The following is a 22,375-nucleotide window of genomic DNA, read 5'->3' on the forward strand; positions in this document are numbered from 1 at the left end:
AGTGGAAACCCTTCATCCTACAGATAATGCTTCTCAGATGTGTGTTGTGTGTATGTGCCTGTACACTCACAAAAGTGAACACACATGTTTGTGTATGTGCTCATGTGGCATGTGTTCGTGGTCAGCGGGCAACTTCAGGTGTCTTTCTTTAGGCGTCTTCCACTGTTTGTTTGAGACGGGGTCTCTCATTGGCCTGGGCCTTTGTCAAACGGCCAGGCTGTCTGGACAGCACGTTTCAGGGTTCCCCTGTTTCTGCCACTCATCTCATGCCCAGATTTTTATGTGGGGATCAAACCCAGTTCCTCTTGCTTATGAGGCCAACCTTAAGAACTGGGTCATCTCCCTAGACTGTGCTCAGGCTTTTGAAGAAGTCCATTCATACTAAAGTAAAATTTCTCTAGAGACATGGTTCTTGTCTAGTGTGGAATGTTACTGGGACAGTACATATATGGTTTGCCTTTTTGTCTTCACAATTGTCTGGAGCCATCACATACAAGAGTTTCTTTTCCTCAGGGTTCAGTCTTGGTAGTTGGTGCTTTCTCAACCACTCAGAGGGACTGATAACCCTCTCCAGCCTAGGTCTACCACATCTGTCTCTCTGAGCAGGCTGCTTTGCCATGGAGAAGGAACATTCTTGTTTGAGATAAGGTCGTTCCACTGTTCCTTCTGGTGGGGAACATGTGATTGGCAAGTTTCTCCGTTTTTCCCCCCTCTCTTCTTACTGATTCTCTCCCTTTTCCTGAACAAACACTTCAGTAGGAGATGTGTAGAAATCTTAGATGCTAATATTCCTCCTGATATTAAAAACCATTGGGTCTGGACCCATTTTCTTTTAAGACATTATTTTATTTTTAAGTATATACGTGTGTAAGAGCAGATGTATGTGGGGTGAGGTGCCTGTGGAATCAGAAGAAAGTGTAAGGGTCTTCTGGGGCTTGAATTACAGTTGTCATCTGCCTGATATGGGTGCTGGGAACTGAATCCATGTCTTCTGCAAAGAACAGAAACCACTTTTAATCAGTGACCCCCTCTCTCGTCCCTGGCACCAGCTTTCAAATACAGGCTACTATTCCACTGGACCATGAGACTAGTTAGGGATTTCTGTCAGCATTTTAAATATAATGAGGCAGAATAAGCTAAAATAGGAAAACAGCCCGAAAAATTTGGAATGTGTCATTCACAGTGACTTTTTCTTCGAATATCCTTAGTTCTTTGTACATAGAAATATAATCTAGACATGCTACGTTAAGCCATGAAGAAGGGTATTTATCATTACCCATGGCCAAGCACTTTGAAGATCTGTGTTTATGCTGCATACTGCTATCTTCTGTTTGTCCTCAGTCCCTCTCTTTTTCCTTGATTATATTCATTCATCAAAGCAGAGCACAGTCTTTTCAGAGATTTTTTTTTTTACTGGAATAGAGTTCCTTGTTTTTGAGCCCCTCTCCTGCCTGTCAGTGATGCAGTTAGCCTTCCGAAGCTCAACACTCTTGTCTGGGAAGTGAGGACAGCACATCACAAGCCAAACACTCTGTATCTATCCCTGTGGGGTTTCGTGGACTGGAGACCCTTGTGATATCATGAGTCTTCATGAGGGGAGGGATCTCAGGTTCGGCTCTGATGGAAGGGTCACTGGGTTCTGTCGTAGCTCCTGACGTGACCAGACTACAGTTGACAACTCTGACCTCTCCCTCTGAGGCAATTGCCACCTCGCTGTTAACCCATTGTGTTCTGACCTTCTTTGCCTGCTGCTTTTTATATAGCTGACTCAATTTCCCACCATCCTTCATAGCCACTGTGAGTAACCAGGCCCTACTTGTGGGGTGCTGTTTGTGTGGGAAGGCGTGTTTGGAAAGATGTTTTTTAAGTATTGGAAAGATGCATGCTTCGCCAAAACGTTTGAATTCCTTTTCTTTTTTTGATTCTTCCACAAACACTTGTTAAATATAGGACCAATTAGAGGCTTGGGCAGACAAAGCACCAAAATACTTGACTGTGAAATCTAGGCTTTTGAGTTTTTGAAGTGTTTCTAGGACACAGCTCCTGTTTCATGTATGAAAAAGTTGAACATATATTTCGTTAGTTGGGACTTTTCCAAGTTTTGGCCTGCTGTCGTAGAGACAAGAAATATAGGACAGATAATAAAAGGAACCACACTGTGTTGGACACAGCTGTGCTGAGTGGCCTTGGTTCCCCTCTCCGTCAGGCCTCCTGTGTGCTGAGACGTTGGAGCTTCGCTTAGCCATGCGCTAGAAGGAGAAGGTAGTATTGTTATCTTTCAGTCTGGCTTGATTTCCTTCTTTGAATCTCCTTTTAAGAATGATTGTGTGGGCTGGAGAGAAGGCTCAGTGGCGGAGAGCAGGTACCGACTACTCTTGCTCAGGGCCTGAGTTCAGTTCAGTTCTCATGGCAGGTGACTTAACCACTGCCTCTAACTCCAGATCCAGGGGATCTGATAGCTCCTTCTGGCCTCTACAGGGCACTGAACTCAGGGGTCCATACACACAAACACACCTTTGCACATAATTTAAAACAACAGAAATTCTTCCTTTAAACACATAGTAAGTTTGAATATTTTTATTTGTCTAAAATATAGAGAGGTCTTAAGCTGGTGATGTATGTGGCTTCATGGGTAAAGGTCTTTGCAAGTTTGATGACCTAAGTTCCATGCTGAATCCACATAAAAGGTAGGAGAGAGTTGTTCTGTGACATTCACATCATGGGGTGACACACGTTTCCCCTACCCTGCCCACACATCATGTACACACACACACACACACACACACGTGCACACACACACACGAATAGACAAGTGTCTCACTCTCTCCTTGTCTTCATTGGGCTACTGTTTGATAACCCAGGATGGTAGAGCAGACTTCTGGGTATTCAGGGCCAAAGGAAAAGTTCACTTCCCCACGTTCTGGAGATTAGACAAAAGCCAGCAGTCACATCTTAGGAACTTGTGAAGCTCGTTCCCTTTACCAAGGTAGCCCTCCCTTACCACTGGCTGAGGGGACACACGGCTGTCTGTGGGACCTATTAGCATCCTAAAGCACATTCTGGCTCCCAGACTCTCTCAGTATCAAAAGTACAGAGTCCAGCTAGCATCTCAGCTCTTCTTCCCTCCACCCCTACCCTCAACTTCTCCAGCTCTTGAAACTCTCTCCCCCAGCTACTCATTCTCCTGATAGCCCGGCTATTTCAGCTATGCTCTCTCCTCTGCCCACACAATCTTTGCCCCTCCCCTTCTCCCTCCTCCAGTCTGTTCTTCCTCTCTATATGTCTTCCCACCTCCTCCACCTTGCTCTGCTTCTGCTCCTCTCATGGCCAGGTCTAAGCTACTGGTCATTGTTGGTCTACTGTTTTCTCTCTCTGCTCCAGACTCTTCTAGATGCCTCTGGTGGCTCCCCACCACCATCTACAATAAAAACTTCCCCTTGACCACAACGTGAAACAATCATGTCATCAGTGTAGACAGAGATGTTGGTCCTCCTGTTGACTTACTCTACACACACATCTCTTGTTCTGAGTTCTTCCTTTGCCACCTTTGCTGTGGTTAGATCTGTACGGTTCACGACATCGCCAGAGCACCGTATCCAACAACAGCCCAGCAAGTAGACTAAGGGATCTTGTTTGGGCTTAAACTTAGTTTTGTTGATCTGACTTTAAGACAGATCATTGAAATTATTTGTTGAACTCATGAAGTTTGGTTTTTTTTTAATGTTGAGTGGGGGAGATTTTATAGAAAATGTCTTGATACAATGAGGACTACTGAGAACTCAAGAACAATGGCAATGGGTTTTTGATCCTACTGCACGTACTGGCTTTGGGGGAGCCTAGGCAGTTTGGATGCTCACCTTACTAGACCTGGATGGAGGTGGGTGGTCCTTGGACTTCCCACAGGTCAGGGAACCCTGATTGCTCTTTGAGCTGATGAGGGAGGGGGAGTTGATTGGGGGAAGGGGAGGGAAATGGGAGGCGGTGGCGTGGAGGAGGCAGAAATCTTTAATAAATAAATAAATTTAAAAAATAAAGTTACAAAAGGAGAAGAAAAACAAAATATTCTTGCGGTCCTCAGGACGAGAAGTGTGTGACTGCCTTGGAGGCAGGTGCCTCCCCACACTGTAAGTTGTGCTTGCCTACAGATGTTTCCATCTGCTCACGTTTGCCTCCTCCTGATGTCTCTGTGCCGGGCCCGGACTGCCGAAACTTTGAGTGGCGGCTGGCATCTTTTGGTAACAGGTCAACTCGAGAGTCTGTCTTAGCGGTGAAAGGCGGCACAGCAGGCCTCCTTTCTGCAAGTGCCGCCTGGAGCCCAGAGGAAGGGCAGAAGGACCTCAGCCAGAAGCAGAAAATCGAGAGTTGCATCAGTCTCACATGGATGCAGTGCAGGCCCACGAAGCTGAGAGTCACTCAGTGTAGGCCCTGGCGATCTGGCAGTCATATATCCAGATTACATCCTGTTTTCTCTTGGTCACACAGGTCATCCTTGGGTTCACAGCCCTTGGGATAAAAAAAAAAGATTAGTAAGAGTAAAGTTTTGTTTTAAAGGACTTTACAAAAAAAGAAAATTTGAAATAAACAGCTTGGCAAAGGATAAAGGAATTTGTTGTTAAACCATTCCAAAGAATAAATAATTAGTGTAAGTACAAAAATTAAAATAATTGCCTTGTTTTTTAGAGTAGAACTTTGAATATTCTCTATTGTTAACCTTGTTTGAATGCTGATAAGAATGTAGAAAGCTCTGAGAACTATTAACGTGCTCCTTTACGCCTTTCTCTTATTGTAATGTCTCCCATGGGCTATCCCGTGAAACAAGTAAGAATACACACATGCTTGCATGAGCTAGAATCGGGAGAATAATTGGGCAATTGTGGCAGGATATTTTGCTTTTAAAAATAATACGCTAAAAGATTTAATTGGCTTCACTTGGGGTTCTGAGAGGAGACTATCCATGCTTTGTGTAGGGTTGTACTTCATCACGGCCGCAAAGTTAGGTCCACTTTTGGTTTCTCAGTTACAAGCTTTCTTCCTGAGCAGTCCTCCCATACTTTCCTGTTTCCCACCAGGGAAGGTGGTATTTTTAGCCACATGACCACCTGAAGGATTTCGGTCTCCTGAGTAGAGGCTCGTGGCACCCTCGTTCAGACTTGAGCACTTCGGCCTTTGCACAGAACGCCTATGACTGTTGAGTTTATTGGTTTTTTTTCTGGTGTACTGCCCCAGTCATGTTATTTTTGGTGGGCTGCCCCAATCATGTCCTTCATGTCGCCTGTCTTACATACGCATGTATGAAATTGCTTTGATGTTTCATTGAGTCCAGGGAACTTCCGGGTGTTGAATGCGGAAGGCTTGAAGGGCCAACTACAGTCAGACACTTCTTTCTCCTGTTTCAGTCTCTAGATAGGGTCACTCCTAAATCTGTCTTGAATACCAATATATAAAAGGTTCTCATGTCACGAGAGACACAGCCAGTTAGTGTACTTCTATGAAGTATAAATATGCTATGTTGCACTTATATATAAGTGAGCTTTCTTGAAGTATTTCTCTTTTTTGAACATTTTTAACCTTTTAAGTTTATGTGTATGTGTATACCCAGTTGGTACAAGAATCTGTGTTAGCTAAATGAGGCTGTTGGAACCCTCCACCACACCACACACACACACACACACACACCATACCCTGAGTTAGAGTTGGTTGTTAGCTGCCAGGGTTCAACTACGCTTATTGGGGTCTGTGTTGTCCTTTGACCCCTTTTCCTTTCTGCCCTCACTGCACCGTTGAAAGGAAACATCAGAATTCAAATGGCTCACGAGTTGCTACCCTCTTCTTTATATCACGTCGGCACCACAGACTGCTTAATTATTTTTCTCCATCTGGAGAGGCTTAGTAATGAAATGAAATGGCAGCACCTGGGGTTATTTATAGCCGTGGAGAAGGCAGGAGAAGTTCCTGGTGACTCATCCATCCAGAGCTGGCTCCAAAGCCTTTTCCCCCACCTCCTGCTTCTCACCTTCCTCTCCCCAGCGCATCAGAAGCAGATATGACCTGTCCTTCTTTTGACCTGCTGTGGCCTCTAGCTTTCCATCTTGTAGAGAAACTGTTGTTTTGCTTGCCTGCCAGTGCCATGAGCTCACTCTGGGCCAACAGGCCTTATTCATCACGGCCTCTTTTGTATGTGGCTGGTTTTGTGACTTGCTTGTGCAAATACTCAATTGACTGTCACGTTGAGATTCTTCGCAGTAGCTTGTTGCGGGAGATACTGATGGTCTGTCAGTGAATGAGTGTTGGGAATTTTTACTGGGAGGTGTGCTTCCTGGAAGGGTGGAATGTGAACTCTGAGGCAGAGGCCCATGGCTGCTGTTCTTGCTGTGCCTACCACCCATCTCTCTTAATCCCTCACGCCAATGCTTTGCCTCAGTTGCTGCTTATTAAATCAAAGGAAACCCCGCAGAACTTTCCCACCCCATCCGTGAATTGTGTTTTGGAAAAAGCACTATCCAGAAGGCTCTTGTGCGTCGCCCTTAAAGACACTGGTTATAGCAGAAGCGCCTGACCCTTGAGATAGTCAAACCGTGAACGTGAGCGATGCCAGTCTCATGATCCTTGAGTCTCGTGATTGGCTTCCACTGATGATTCCCCCAAGGGGCGTCACCGAACCACCTCATCTAACGTAGGGACACATTCTGTATCTGTGCCCGCAATCCTGAAAGAGCAACAAGCCTTAAAATTCTTCACTACTGAATTCAGAGGCTCAAAGGAATATTTTAGTACCAGGGCTGCGTGCGATGTTTGTGTGTCTGTGTCTGGGAATTATTTTGTAATGCTTCTTATCAAAGTGCTTTCATCTTTCTCAATGACGGGTGAGAATCGGGCTTCTTGTCGCTCTGCGGGCTGGCTCTGCTGCCTCTTGGCTAGCTGCTCTTTGCGGTCTGGGTGTGGCCCTGATGCTGGTTTCTGTTTTAGTGCATCTGGTCTTCTCTGTTTCTTTTTCCCACTCTTGCTGTTATTTGCATCTCTGGTTTTCTCTCTCAGATTTCCTTGAGATTTTTTTTCCCCTTTCTTCATTTCTGCACCTCATTTGATGACTTCTTGATTCAGTCTTCACTGTTTATCAGACAACTTTTCCGTCCCAGGCCCCATGACAATTTCAAAGGGAACCTAACATTGTATCTTACCAGCAATGAAACCAGGGGCAGTAAGTACCAATAAGGGACAGCCCTTGAATCCTTCCTTCACAAGTGACCACCATCCTGTCCCTAGGATGAAGGGATGTTAGACAGGTCAAGTACATAATACCAAGTGAAAAATGCAAATTGATTTTTCCTGTAATTTCACAATGATGAGCATTTCATGTGAAGAGCTTGTAGTTTGAAGTTACAAAGTCTGGAATTGGCCTCTCTCTGTTCCTCTTTTTCTTCTACTTTTTTTTTAGACCAACTACCAACACTAAAGCATAAATCCTGCTTTTGTTCATGGTGTCCTCAGTAGTCATTTTTTGAAAACCATATTCCCAAAGAATTTTATCTGCCTTTTTTTGTTGTTAATAACAATAAATTATTTATCATAGCTATAGCTAGCTCTAATTTTTCCCCACTAGTTCTGTGAAGTTAGGCAGCAGAAATATGACTCAATAATTGTACCCAACTGCTCAAATTCCCCATTTTTCTTTCTGTTGCCTTTGTTGGTTTGTTTGTTGTGTGTGAGAGGGTGGTGATGATCTCAGAGGTCAAACTCGGGTCATCAAGACTTGGTCATATTGTGCCTCTACCATCTGAGAGGCCTCACTGTCCCCCCACAACCCCTTACCCAGGGATTTAAAAATCCCCCAGAACTGTTTTTGTGTCTGAGAACATGACCTTGGACTGAAGGAGCTCATTCTTAGATGGCTTTCGAGCACTGTCACGCTAAAGTCAGGTGCTCTTACCACCCTCCTTGCAAGGGCTCACCCCCTTTCCCGCATTTTCCACCTCCTTGCTTGTACCCTGTCAGAAGTTCAATTCTTTTACTCCATTACCTAGAATTGCAATTTCAGAATGTTTTGGGTTGATTAAGAGGACTTTTTTAATACACACACAAATTAAAATACATATGTTCCAATTAAGCTATTTTAACAGCTAATTGATTTCATAGAACTTATCATTAAGGGAAAGGCAGAGTCATTCTTAATGTTCAGATGCAATTTTGGAGCTGATTTGTGGGTGAACAACACGGGATTTATAGCCTTATCAGGTGTTTCCAGCGTACCGCCTGTCTGCAAATAGCCCGTTCCCTCCTAGCGGATGTTACCAAAGACTATTTAATTATTGGCAAAGCATTCCATAATTAAGAGACTCGAGTTCTTCGAATGTGACCATATGAAAATCTATTTTAATTAAATCATTGCACTTCAAGGATGGTTACCAAGTGCTTCGCCTTTGCACGCTAAGTGGTAGTTGGGAATTGCTGGAGCCATTTGTTCTGATACATGTCACAGACGCTTCTTGTCTTCGACCTGGAGATCTTAGTCGCTCTGTCGTGACTCCTCCACTCCCAAGGACCAAATAACTGAGGACAGGCCTGACTTTCTGAAAGGTTGAGTGAATGACCATTGTCCCCTAAAACCCATGGGAGTTTTCTCAGCCAGGAGCTCCAATTGTATGGCTAAGTCCCATTGTTTTTTTTTTGTTTGTTTGTTTGTTTTTTATTTGGTACTGCACCCTGGAATATGTTTGTGTAGGGTCCTTCACTGATCATATTGCCCATCTTTGAGGCCAGTGGCAACTTCTTATCCCTCTCTCCTCCCCCACATAAACTAGTTAGTTCTGTTATGCCTGAGTTGAGAGAGACGCCCCCCCCCCCCCCAGCAAGACTACCTTGGCGCTGGGGCTGACTTTCTGATGCAGTTATACAAGGTTTCTTTATTGTTCTACATACAGGCTTGCAGGCGGGAGCCCTGTCCCCTATACAGTACAGATGCAGCGGGTGAGGGAGAAAGGCCCCAAGCTTACAGTGCAGGGGGTCTTTAAGAGGAAAAATCACAAGTTATGTGCCCTTGGCATTACTACATTTGGTAGGGGAATAGTTGGCTCAAGTCTAGAGGGGATTTTTGTAACTTTCTTCAAAAACATCAGGTAACCTTAAAAGATCCTGTTTGTCTAGCTTCTGATTTGTCAAGAAAAAAAAAATATGTTTGTCAAGTCTCTGGGCAGCCAGGCATATTTGGGGCCGGTTGTGGCTTTTCTATGAATTCACAGGTCCATGGGATGGGACACATGGGGTGAGGTGTCTTTTAGGTTAGACTCTCACAAAGATGGGGCCTGGGTTTAAAATGGCTTTAGTCTTGTCTCTTCAGTTCAAAAGCTGCTCCTGTATAGTACTAAATACTACTGGTCAGCTAGCACTGGAGACACTCATTCAATAAGACACTGAAGACAAAGCACCTGTCTTCTCTGAAACCCTTCCGGATATTATTTCTTTGCAAAATAGAAGCACAGGCATTTGGCTTTTGCAAAACTTTGATCGACTAGGAACTGGAGAGATAGCACAGTAGCTAAGAGTGTTGATTGCTCTTCTAGAGGACCTAGGTTCGATTCCCAGTACCCACATGGCAGCTCATAACTGAAGAGCCAGCATTTCTGGGAATGCAGTCTGTCTACACTGTTGGTGCTCTTTGAGGAGAACCAAATCATAAAGTTGGGTTCCACATTGCCGAGGTGGAGAGAGATGTGTTTGTAACCAGCCCACTATTGTGTCATAAGAGTCTTCAGGGCCTCCCTTTTGCGGATCTCTAAATAGTTCCTTTCTCATAACTTTAAATTATGTTCTGCTTCTGTTGTTCTTAGTCGAAGCCTTTGATCTTAAATTCCCTCTCGCTCTGTGTGCTTATCATTATCTTAGGATTCTGATGGCAGCCATTTTCCTTAGTTTCTTCCCTTCTTTTAAAGCTCCGTATAAATATGGAAGACGCAGTGTGGTTGAACAGGGAGAGGATGCCATTGGTCATTCAGGAACGTCTTTTAAGGGCAATGGGGTAGGGAGTGCATGGGGAATTTTGCTCCCCAAGGAACCTCTGGTCCTTTCTAAAGATACCATAACTTCTGACACCTGACAGAGGTGGCATTGGCATCCAGTGGCAGCTCCTGGTTAGAAATCCTGGCTGCTGGGAAGATCCGTCAGGGAAAAGAGGAGTTCCCTGAACAAGGCCAGACTGTCAATGCTGTTTCAAGTTGGGAAATTCTGCTAAGTGACTGAGAACTCCAGAGTTTAATTTCAAAAAGGTACTCAGCCCAGGGAGGGCTGATGATGTTATGATACAGGGGCTGATGATGTCGCGATGAGGGGCTGATGATGTCACGGTACAGGGGCTGATGATGTCGCGATGAGGGGCTGATGATGTCATGATACAGGTTGACAGAACTGCTGGAATGACTAGCAACCCCGGGCTCATCACTCCCAGTCCTTGCTGATATAATATTAGATATCTGAGATTCCAACATAAAGAACAACAGTTAACAGGCAAAAAAAATTCTTGCTTCTCTTGTATTTCTAAGTATTATGGCTTTCTTGAGAGCTCCTATGGGTATTTCTTCTCAGGCAGCAATGCTAGCAACAAATGCAAGTTTAATAGACCTCTCACTGAGATAGGGAGAAGTAAAGAGAGGTAAGGGTTTGCGCAGATTCCTTTGAACTTTAAATCGGTAAGTACCATTGGAAACTCCAAAAAGGTTGTGTGGGTTGGGAAGCGGCTCAGTGGATAGAGTGTTTGTCTCACATGCTTGAGGATCAAAGTTCAGATCTCTGAACCTGTGTAAAAACAGAGGGGGCTCTGTGACTGCCTGTACTTCCAGCATTCCTGAGGCAAAAGACAGAGGAGCCCAAGGGCAAGGTGGCAAGCTAGATTAGCTGCAGTGGGCCATCTCTGTATGCAGCCAGAGACCAGGTGGGCGGTCCTTGGGCTTCCCACAGGTCAGGGAACCCTGAGTGCTCTTGGAGCAGATGAGGGAGGGTGACTTGATCGGGGGAGGGGGAGGGAAATGGGAGGCGGTTGCGGGGAGGAGGCAGAAATCCTTAATAAATAAATTAATTTAAAATAAATAAATAAATAAATAAAAAGAAATTAACTGGGGAACAGTCAAGAAAGATGCTGTGACCACACACACACATCACTCACACACACACACACGAATGAATGAATGAATGAATGAATGAATGAATGAATGGACAGTAGAAAATGAGCATCCCTTTTGTGAGGGTTGTGGAAATTCCAAGTTAGTCTCCCTTCACAAACTACAGCACCGTTTGCTTCCCATAGCAGCCAAGGATTGCCCTGGGGCAAGACTTTTTGTTATTCTTTTCTTTCTTTTTTTCTTCCTTCCTTCACTGCTTCCTTCCTTCTTTTATTTTACTTTCTTTTTTCTTGAAACAGGATCTCACTATGTAGCTCTGGGTGCCGTGGAACTGACTGTGTAAACCAGGCAGACCTCAAAATCAGAACTCACAGAAATCTACCTGACTCTGCTTTCTGAGTACTGAGGCCTGTACTACCAAAGCCAGCACCCCGGGCAAGCTTTTAACTCTTGAGGGGTTTCTTTTTCTTTTACAAGTGTAGGAAAAAGGGCATGTGACATATTTCAATGTAAACTCTGCCACAATTGCAAAGTCGAGTGGATTGCAGAACAACACTTCCGTGAATACGGTCTGCCTCAGTTCTTTGTGGAGAACAGGATCAGAAAGTAGGGGTTCTGTTGAAGGAGGTAGAGGACAAGAAGCGTACACCTTCAGGTCATTTTTATTTTCTCACTTCTCCCTCCCTCCTTCTCCCCTCACCCCCACCCCCCACCCCCTTCTGTACTTGATTTATCTAGTTCAGAATCATAAAGCAATTCCCTGTGTAGACGTAGTTAAGTATTTCACTGTCTAAATCTTCCCCACTGCCTGGCCCTTTGTGTGTTTGGACGGAATCATTAACTGTTTGACTGGTTCTGATGCCCCGGCATGCAGTGCTATGTGGTATTCACTGCCCAGAAAAACGTGCAAAGATGGCCTTGGATTTGGTAGTTAGAATTTCCATCTCTCTGCTTTGTTTTCTTCTTTTGGAGACTCAACGTATCAGGTCATTCCATAGTTCTGTTTGGTTCGTATGATTGTCTCCAGGTGTGTCTACTTTTCTACAAATGACAGAACTTCGTTCTTCTTTACAGATGGAAGCAGTTCCATCGTACGTACAAGCTATGTCTCCCTTACCTGTTCTGTTTTGGTACCCATAGGTTGAGTCTGTGGCTGAGCCAGGCAGTAAACATTATCCATGGGTCTTATTTGTCTGGCGATGCTGTAACCAAATACCCAATACTGGGAAATACGTAAAGAAAAGTCTTTGCCTGATGATTGTACTGACTACACAGTCCACGTGAGGTAGAACTGGTGTCTTAGGCAGGAGGGTTCCTGCTCTGAGCCATAGTATGGCAGACAGTGGCAGACGAGCAGAGAGAATGTAAACAGGAACATTGAGAAGAAAGCTGATGTGGTCAGAGAGGGAGGAGGAGGAGGAGACTGATCCTTTTTATAGTCTGCCTGTTCTTGTGGAAACCCTCCTACTCCCAGGGCACATGGTCACCTCCCACAGGCTCCGCCTCTTACAGGTTTCATCGTGTTTTAGAGAATTTACGCTAGGGCCACGCTTCCTGCCTGTGCGCTTCTGCAGCATAAACCGTACCACACAACAGGACAGTATGAGCCAGACTGTGCCTTTTCTCTTCTTGTTCTTTCTTTATAACCGTTGTTCTTGACCACAGTGATTCACCAACTGTGGTGTTTTTCAAGATGCATCATCTCTTGTTTGAGAGGTATTAGGAGACCATAGGGAGAACTTCCCTCTTAAAATACTGTATTCTTCCAGGCATTTAACCTGCCCCAGGTAAGCATCCAAATGTGATGGTACAATAAGCATGGTGTTTACAGTTCACATCATTTCTTTGTTATTACTGCAGGTGTCTTTTCAGAAAACAGCTAGCATCAAAGCCCCCATTTTGAGTGTTGTGGGCACTGTAAAGTATCCTTGTGCCTTGACTTTCCTGGGTATATTTTTACAGCAAGCTCTCTCTTTCTTAGCTCATATGTAATTGGAAGAAGTAAATGCTGGGCTGGAGAGATGGCTCAGTGGTTAAGAGCACTGACTGCTTTCCAGGGGTCCTGAGTTCAATTCCCAACAACCACATGGTGGCTCATAGCCATCTCTAATGAGACCTGGCACCCCCTTCTGGCATGCGGGCACACATGCAAGGAATGCTGTACACATAATAAATAAATAAATATTAAAAAAAGAAGTAAATGCTGAGTTACGTGATTTTTGTACATAAACACAAATTCCACAGATTCCTAGGTAGTTGTATATAATACAGGGCTTCAGTAGCGGGTACTTAAGATTTATGTAACACGGGGGTCTAATGGGAGTTTAGCATGAACCATGCTACCATTCAGTCTTCAGCGCTGAAGTCATGGACTTAAAAAAAAAACTATCAAAATAATAGAAGTAATGAAATTAGGTCTTGCTTATTTGAGATTTGAAACTGTCCAAGTTTTAGTAAACAAAGCCTTACTTTGTACTGTAAGAACACGTTAACTAAGCACCCAACACTGTGAATACAACAGCAATTGAAAGGGTGGTTTGGTTGCTGTACAAACTGGACCTTGCCAATCCACTTAGTTAGTATTTTACTAGTCTTACTTCTTTGGTTGTGTCAAAGGCCCCTTACATGGCCATATAGGTGGCTTAGTGACGGTCACTCTTGACACTCTTGTCACAGATGACACTGATGTCCAGTGTCCCATGGTTGGCCTGCCCAATGTGTCTTCACACTGCAGTATTTCATCTGAAACAGGTCTTTAATAACTGCTTTTATTCTCCCATACATTATATCCTGAATCAAGTTTCCCCTCCCTCTACTCCCATTCCCTCCCCAGTTTCCCCTCTGCCCCAGATCAATTCCAATTCCTCCTCTGTCTCCATTTAAAAAAAAGAGAGAGAGAGCAGGAATATCCTAGGAATATCCACTGAACATAGCCTAAGATTCAGTGAGCCTGGGCACCAGCCCTCATATCATGACTGGATATGGCGACCATGTAGGAGAGAAACAGTCCCAAGTGCAGGCAAAAGACTCAGAGTTACCCCCACTCTCATTGTTGGGATCCCACAAGAACACCAAGTTACACAACCATAACATATATGCAGAGGACCTAGGTCAGATTCACACATGCTCTGTTATTGTCGGGTCAGCCTCTGAGCCCCTAGGAATCCTGCTTAGTTGATTTTGTGGGCCATTTTCTCGTGGTGTCCTTGCCCCCTCTGGCTCCTTCAATTCATCATCATCTTCTGTAGGACGCCCTGTGCTCTGCCTAGTGTTTGGCTGCTGTCTCTGCATCCGCTCCCATCATCATTTGCTGGATGAAGCCTCTCAAATGATGATTAGCTAGGCGCCGATCTAAAAGCAATCTACAAGCCGGTTAACATTAGGAATCATTTGATTGATTGATTGATTGATTGATTGATTGATTGATTGATTGATTGATTTGCCAGTCATGTTTGGGTCTATTCTGGCTCTCTGGGATATCCTGCCTCTGGTTCCTGACCTTCTAGGCACTGTCATACGTGGGCTCCCTCTCATGGCCTACACCTCAAATTGAACCAGTCTTGAGATGATGACCACTCCCACAAGTTCTGTGCCGCCATTGCCCCAGCATGTCTTGCAGGACAGATTATAGGTCGATGATTCTGTGACTAGGTTGATGTCCCAGTCCCACTGCCAGGAGCCTTGCCTGGTTATAGAAGATGGCCAGTTTAGGCTCCATATGGTCCTCTAGGGTCACTTTTGTAGTGGCATTTCATTTTAATAAATAAATTTTGCCTGAAGATCAGAGAGTAAAATAGCCACACTGGCAAGCCTTATAGACCACGCCACAGTAACACACACCTTTAATCCCACTAGCCACAATAGTTGCCATAGAAACCAGGCAGTGCATGCCTTTAATCCCAGTGGTGCACATCTTTAATCCCAGCCCCAGAGAGGATTATAAAATGGGAGGAGACAGCTCACAGACACAGTCTCCCTCTGAGATTCCTGGAGGCAGGATCACCATTTCAGACTGAGGTTGAGGCAAGAGCCAGTGGCTTTGCTTTTCTTATCTTCAGGTTGAACCCCAGTTTCTCTCTCTGAGTTTTTATTAATCATGCTTCACACTTTCCTAGCTTCCAGGGAGTTCCCACCGCACTTGATGAAGCAAATCTCTATTCCAAGTCTCCATCATTTTTTTGGACCCATTGATGGCTCTTCCTGTGGTTCCACTCAGCCTTGTGAACTGTTCACTCGGCAGGCTAGCATCTCCAAGACCCTTCTACTGAGCCTAGTGGTATGGGGGCTGCCCATGAATTACTTCTAATTTTAAAGGCTTTTCTTTTTCAAAAGGTCACCCTGTTTTCTAATTTTATAGGCAAAGCATGTCCTTGTTTCACTACAAGATGTGACAGGTAAAATCCTACGTCTTTTGGAAAGAGACGTCCATTGTCTGGTTTTCATTCCCTGTAAATACTATTAAGGGAACAGTCAGTGATAATGTGTGTACTCAGCTAGTTTTGTCCACCAAGTATCCTGTAGTGCTCTGAACTCCCCACTATGAAGATCCTGATTCCAGAAGCTTCCCAAACTCTAAGTGCTCTTTGACTACAGAATCAGTGTCTACGCATTTGAAGTAAGATATTAGGTGCTAAAATTCTAAATTTCCATGTGATGACAGATTCCTGTCATGGGTTGGCCCTTCCGTTCTCTCATCGACACCATGGAAATACCTCTCTTTGATTGAGGGGTTGTAAATTTCACATGAGGTCATGTATAAAATCACTGTGGAGACGTCTTTAATGCTCTTCATAGAAATCTCAAAGTAATAATAGTTTTGTGTCTAATATTTATTTCCAGTCTGTATGGATAACAGAGCAAAGATGATTGCATGTTATTAAGACAAATAATAAGGGCCAAAATAATAATGGTTTTGACGATGATAATCTGCAATGATTAGGGGTGCAGTACCAGAGTGACAGAGGACACATTACACCTTTAACGTTTGAAGTCACAGAGAGAACGCACATAGTGAAGGAGACGCATCGCCTCAGTTAGTGACTACACAGTGTACCCTCCCAGCCTTCTTGCATTTGGCAGACGAGGCCTCTCATCTGACTGCTTTGGCTGTGAGTCAAGGTCTTAAGGAGTTGCTATTGGTGCCGTAACTCAGTAATACGAGAGGAGTTAACTAAATTCAGATTTCCTCAAGGAGCATCTACATGTCTCTTTTACTGCCGTAAAGAGGGGCTAATGTAATTGTCGCTACACTTTGGGTGGGGAAATAAGTAGTTATGTGTCAGCCAGTTGGCTGGTAGAGAGACCAGGAGCGCAGTGTTTTGGACACAGATGCCTGTCACAAGTTCCCATTGGTTATCTCCCATACCCAAGGGAGTCTTTATTTCTTAGCAGTGAGTTTCCCTGATGTGTTGAGCATAAAAAACAGAATTTCTTTGTGCTCTTATTGGTGCTAGTAATACAGTACAGCCTCCTCTGTGAGATTGTTGGTCATATCTGTGCTGGGAATACAGTACAGCCTCCTCTGTGAGGTTGTTGGTCATAGGCAAAGCAGCAATAGGGTGTCAGCCTTTGGAAATGTTAAATACTGTGCCAGGGTACGGCTTCCTGTTCTAGTGATGTATGTCTTCAGTCCCTGTGTGGATTCGGGTACAGGATGGGTGTGGGAGCTGTGGTTCCTTTCTGCATTGATTGACATACATACCTTGTGGGGGTCCTTTCTCTTGCTTATTCCCTTTTAGAAGTATAAGGTCACTGTGGTGTGCCATATGCAATGACCACTATGAGTATTAAAGATAAAACGTGGTCCCTGTTATTATGGATGCCCTGCTTGTGTGTGTATGCACACGCACATGCGCACGCATGCATGTGTGTGGGGAAGGAGCCTTGCTCATTTGCTGCTGATAATCTCAATCACAGAGCCACTGAGATAAAATTGGTATTACTTAATCAGTTTTTTAAGATCTATATTGCTCAGTTAAATCCCAGTCCTGGCAATTACTAGCAGTAAGTTCTAGAAATTCCACCTGGTCTCTTTTTATCTCGGTGTCCTGGTCGTGAAAATAGGACTGGTAATAACCATACATTCTTGGAAAGTTGCTTTAAAGTTTGTATTAGGTCTCGTAGGGAAAATGTGCCTGAACGGGAACATAGCAGGTGAATGCCAGCTCTCTCTCACTCTGTGCAGACAGCAGCACTTGTCACCATGTGCGCAGTGGAACCGGTGTGGGCCTCGTCCGTGTGAGAGAAGAAGGCCCTGCCACTGAGTTTGCCTCGCCTCAGTAGCTTGTGTTCTTTCCAACACTTTGGACCGACGAGGTAGAGAACCGTTGTTCTCCACAGTGGCTGCATGTTGGGATCCTGGAGCCAGTTCTAATGACAGTAACGTTGGAATCCCACTCCAGGATTTAAATGCACAGCTGCCCCCACCATGTTAGTCTGTGTTGCATCTGACTAACCCAATCCAACCGCATTCAATCCAACTGCACGTGGCTGTATTTATTAACTTCCTCCTTAATTTCAAAGTACAGTGCAGGTTGAGTGCTGCTGGCCTTGGCCTGTCGAGTGGACTCTCTTGGGTTTCTCCCATTGCTCTCCACCCTCCTGTCTCTGCCAGGCCTTCCTCGCTCGGGTTACAGTTTACTTAGCATACTCTCAAGCCTTGAGATGCTGAGGATACCTTCCCCCCTAATCTCAGAGCAGAGTGACATCACGCTGGTGCCTCCCCGAGTCTCCCCAGATCTCCTGAGAATACCACCATCCAGTTTGGACTTTCTACCCATTTTGTGACCTGCAGTCAGGAGGCCCTGTGTTAGGGATTGTCCTTGTCTGTGGGTCACCTTCTTCCTGCTCTGAGCTGGAACCGAGTCAGCCCTGGGAGTCCCTTGCACATCTAGGGAAGATTAGAGGCCAGGATGGTGCACAGACATTCACGGAAGCTTGTCCTTCCCTACTACATGATGAGCAGGTAGGCAGGGCAAGTCCCGTTTGGCCCTTTAGCCCCAAACAAGTGTGAGGACCAGGAACTTGATCTTGGGTCTACATAACACCCGAGGACAGAGCAAGGTCTTTCCACCGTGGACTTAGCTGTGGCTCAGAGATCCAGAGGCCACTCCAGAGAAAATGTCAGGATTATTATCCTTTGAGTAGCCTAATGCTGAGTAGATACAGAGGCCTATGAAGAGAGCTGAGCGAGGGAGAAGAGACGGGGAGGAGGAGTGAGGAGCGGTGTGTAAGATTTCTCTTAAATTCTGAGAATCAGTTAATGTGGGAAGCACTTGCCGCTGCTTAAATCCCTGGCAGTGGACAGAAGGACAAGCTCCTCTGTTGTCCTCCTCCTTCCTCATCCTCTTCTGCCTACTACCCCCATCCCCATTTAGCTCCTCCCCTTCTTTATCAGAAAAGCAAGATAGCAGCTATGTCCATGGGCCTCAAAACTACATGATGGTCAGGTCTCAGCCGGGGCTTTCTCACTGTGCAGGTGCGTGTTCTCATCTCTGTCACGATGTTATTGCACATCTGAATATGCCTACCCCCTCGCTGCCCTAGTGTGGCGTGTTTGTGTTAGGGTGGGTGCCCCAACCAAGTGCCCCCACCATTTCAGCTTAGGTTTAGCACCCTAGTGACCCTACCTAGTACCTAAGGTGTTAGTCTACGAAGGACACAGGGATCTTGTATGTATGGTCGTTTCCTGCCAGTGTGTGCTCCTAAGATGCCGATGGTGCTACGGCTGCTGCTTGGCTTTCCCTGGGCCTACGTGTGACTTCAGTTGGTTGCTTATGGCACCTCACCATAAATTGGCTTTGTTGCCTTTGGCCAGACAGTCCTGTTGTTTCATCAGAGGATGCTGGGATATTCTGGGCACCTGTGGCACCAGCTGAAGAGCTTAGCACCTAAAGCGAAGTCCCTCAGCCAGTATCCTCACCGAGGCCACCCAGGCTCAGGGCTATGACTTTATTTCTGCACCAGACCCAAGAAGAATGATAGTCTCATGAGATGTGGGGGCCTCTGAGTGCTGTAACAGTTTCTTCTTTGGACATGCTAAAATGATCCTGCTAAATGGTTCAGGTGACATTGTCCACCCGCCCCCATAGGACCTTCGGGACTTGACAGAGAAGGAAGGCTGTCATAGGCCCGTAAAATCATTTATCTTGGGTGCCTTTATCTCCCTAGCTCCAGTGCAGTCATCCCTGGCTGTGTATATGATGAGCCGTTGCAATGCCTTCCTGTCGAGCAAATGTAGTGTCAGGCCCGACTTCCAGCGGAGAGCGGTGCCTTCGATTACATCCTTGGCATAAAAGCTTCATTGAAAAGCACACAGGTCATAAAGCAGGGTGAAAGTGCGGCTTCCCCTCGGCGGTTGTGTGCCTGCAGCCTCGCTGTCAGAGGAGACCCTGCTACGCAGATCTCTCGTGTCTGGAGGACACGCGTGTCCCCTGTGTGGCCTACAGTGAGGTGAAGGAAGAATGCCTAGAAAGAGGTCGGGATGTGGCCTGCTTGGGGAGGCACAAATCAATCCTTGGGTTCACAACAATGCAAGAGCTCATGGATTGCCCTGCCTCCTCAAGTTTGGAGCATAATGGAGCATCTTTCTGTATCCAGCCACCAAATGTGTCTCGAGGCCAAGAGTATGCTTCTGTGATACCTGGAGTCTACTCTGGTATGGACTTAATGGATCTTACCTTGTGCTATATAGTCTCTGTGGCCATCACAGTCTACTGGAGGAACGGCAGTGATTGAACGATGTGGTGATGGAGGCTCGGGAGAAACACACTTAGCGGAGACCAGGAAGAAGCTCAGTTAGAGATGGAGGCCGGGAAGAAGCTCAGTTAGAGATGCAGGCCGGGAAGAAGCTCAGTTAGTGATGGAGGCCGGGAAGAAGCTCAGTTAGAGATGGAGGCCGGGAAGAAGCTCAGTTAGAGATGGAGGCCGGGAAGAAGCTCAGTTAGTGAAGTGTTTCATGAACAAGCATGAGGATCAGGGTTCAATTCCAGAATCTGTGTGAAAACCTGGAGGACAGACACTCACATGTGCAGTCCCAGAGCTCAGGAGACAGAGGTAGGCGAATCCCTTGAGTTTGGTGGCCTGCCGGCCTAGTCTACTTGAAGAGTTCCATCCATCCCATCTCTAAAAGCAAGATGGATGGTACCTAAGGAATAAAGACTCTGAGGAAGGACCCCGTAGGCTGACCTCTGGCCTCTACGTATAACATTGGCATGCACATATGTAGTCATACACAGATGAATATGTGTACATACACATAAAGATAGTAAGTGGTAATGGCAGTGGTCCTGTTTGAAACTTGAGTTAGCTCTAGGAAGGAAGGAGTCACTCAGAGCTTTGAGAGCCTGTGATGTCAATAGGCCCCGTTAGGCATCAGGAGACCCTGCCCTGTGGTCTGCTGAAAGGGGGGTGTTTCAGAGTGAGTGTTGTGGGCTTCTCCCACAGAGGTCACAGCATACAGATGGCCTCCCAGCAGAACTCTGTATCATGAGGGGTTGAAAAAAAATGCTGGAAACTGTCCTGGTTTTGCTGGAGTATTGACAGTCGGAGAGCCTTGAAGGGCACCAGTTCTGAACTTTTCTCCAGTAGTCACAGCAAGAGGCAAAGTGACTGATCTGGTTAACATGTTAGGCAAACTTGGGCAAGTACACCCTCTGCAGAGAGGGGCAGGGTAGTGTGCTGAAATGGTTTGGTTATAAAGAAAAGAAATGGAGGTGGCTGGAACCTTGGGATAAACAATCTATTTCTATTACCAGGATTGTAAGGATTTTATGTTCCTATGCTGGAGAAAGGAAATTAGTTTCAGGTTCTGGGAGCCTGCATTTGAAGGAACTTGGTGACTAAGGAAAGCAGCACTTCTGAAGTAGGAGTAGGGGTTAGATGAGGATTCGCGAGCAACGCCTGGGCTTGTGGAAAGCACCCTTATTATTGTTCGGATACGTCCAGCTTTTGCGAGCTCGCTTCTTGCCGCTCTCCTCATTTGGTGTTCATTCTCCTCATTTGGTGTTCATTCCTGTTGTGTTTGTTTCTCTCCTTGTCTGTGTGCATTGTACGACTCTACTGAGTGAGCCTTCTACCTCCTTTGGGCTATATTTTTATTTATTGGAAGCTAGCCAGAGAGGACAGTGGCGGTCAGTTCATGTGTTGTCATGTGCTGTTTATTCAGATACAACTGGCCACTTCCCAGTAGATTAGTTAAATTTGCACCTGTCATAAAACACCTTTGAACTCTGGGTTGATTTCATGAGTGGATTTGTACAAGATAATCTGTAGATGTCTCATGAAAAGTTACTGTCCCCACTCACGGTAACATATTCTCTTTGCACCCTTGTGTGTGAGGACAGATTGATGACCAAGCAGAAGCCCAATGACGATTTTCTGCCAGGCATACTGTGCACTCCGAATTTACAATCCCCAAGACCTCCATTCTTATCCCACTTACAGGAGCATGTAAGGATTTTTTTAAAAATATATAGTTTAGCCAGTTATCCTAAAAACACAAAAAACAAAAACCCAGCCACCTTAAAAGTGAAACTACGGGGCTGGACTCACTTAAGATCTTACCCTTAGAAGCTCTCTATGAGAGACAGTGAAGCATTCAGCCAGCCTTCCCATCCTCGCGTACTTAAGTGAAGGGCAAACTCCCAGTCTCTTAGTAAGTAAGTGATTCCCTCCTGCCACTTAGTGCTATAAATGAGATATGATTGTAAAAATCTAATACTATAAAATAGGTTTGGTACAGGATGGCCTTTGGGCTTCTCTTAGATCTTACTCATGCAATCTCCTGGCTGAGAAGGGAGACTCTGCCTCCCCTCAAATGTAGTTCAGGATGTTCTGCCAAAGGCGACGTTACTCCAGACCCGTGTCCAGTCCAGGAAACACAAGCCGAAAAGCCCTCAGCGGCTCCTCCTGTTTAAAGGGACTGTTGTTCTGAATGCACAGTTTATCACAGAACATTCTGGCACGATCGCGCTACTGGTATATGAAAGTGAATTGAAGGGCTCACTTTTTTTTGAGGGCAGATGTTTCTCTCACCTTTACCCAAATTAGAAAAATGCCGGGGCTTATGGAGATCTGATAGGAAGCAGCTTGATGACAGCATTCCTGATAGGAAAAAAATGTCCCTCTTCTGTGCTTTAAAAATAGAACTAACACAATCCCAGTAGTTCAGCGGCTAAGTACACTGCCATGTGTGTGCTAAACGACAGTGAGAATAACTTTAAGTTATACACAGAATAAATAAATGTACACTAATAATCAGAAGCCTT

The 22,375-nt window shown here is 45.3% G+C and overlaps 1 protein-coding gene across 2 annotated transcripts in view; it reads left to right on the plus strand.

Annotated features, from left to right (window-relative positions):
- Positions 1 to 22,375, plus strand: part of Ptprg (protein tyrosine phosphatase receptor type G) — a 666,884-nt gene that overhangs the window by 463,176 nt on the left and 181,333 nt on the right. The window lies entirely within an intron of this gene.

Source organism: Microtus pennsylvanicus, chromosome 10 (assembly GCF_037038515.1).
Source record: "Microtus pennsylvanicus isolate mMicPen1 chromosome 10, mMicPen1.hap1, whole genome shotgun sequence".
Classification (NCBI taxonomy): Eukaryota; Metazoa; Chordata; class Mammalia; order Rodentia; family Cricetidae; genus Microtus; species Microtus pennsylvanicus.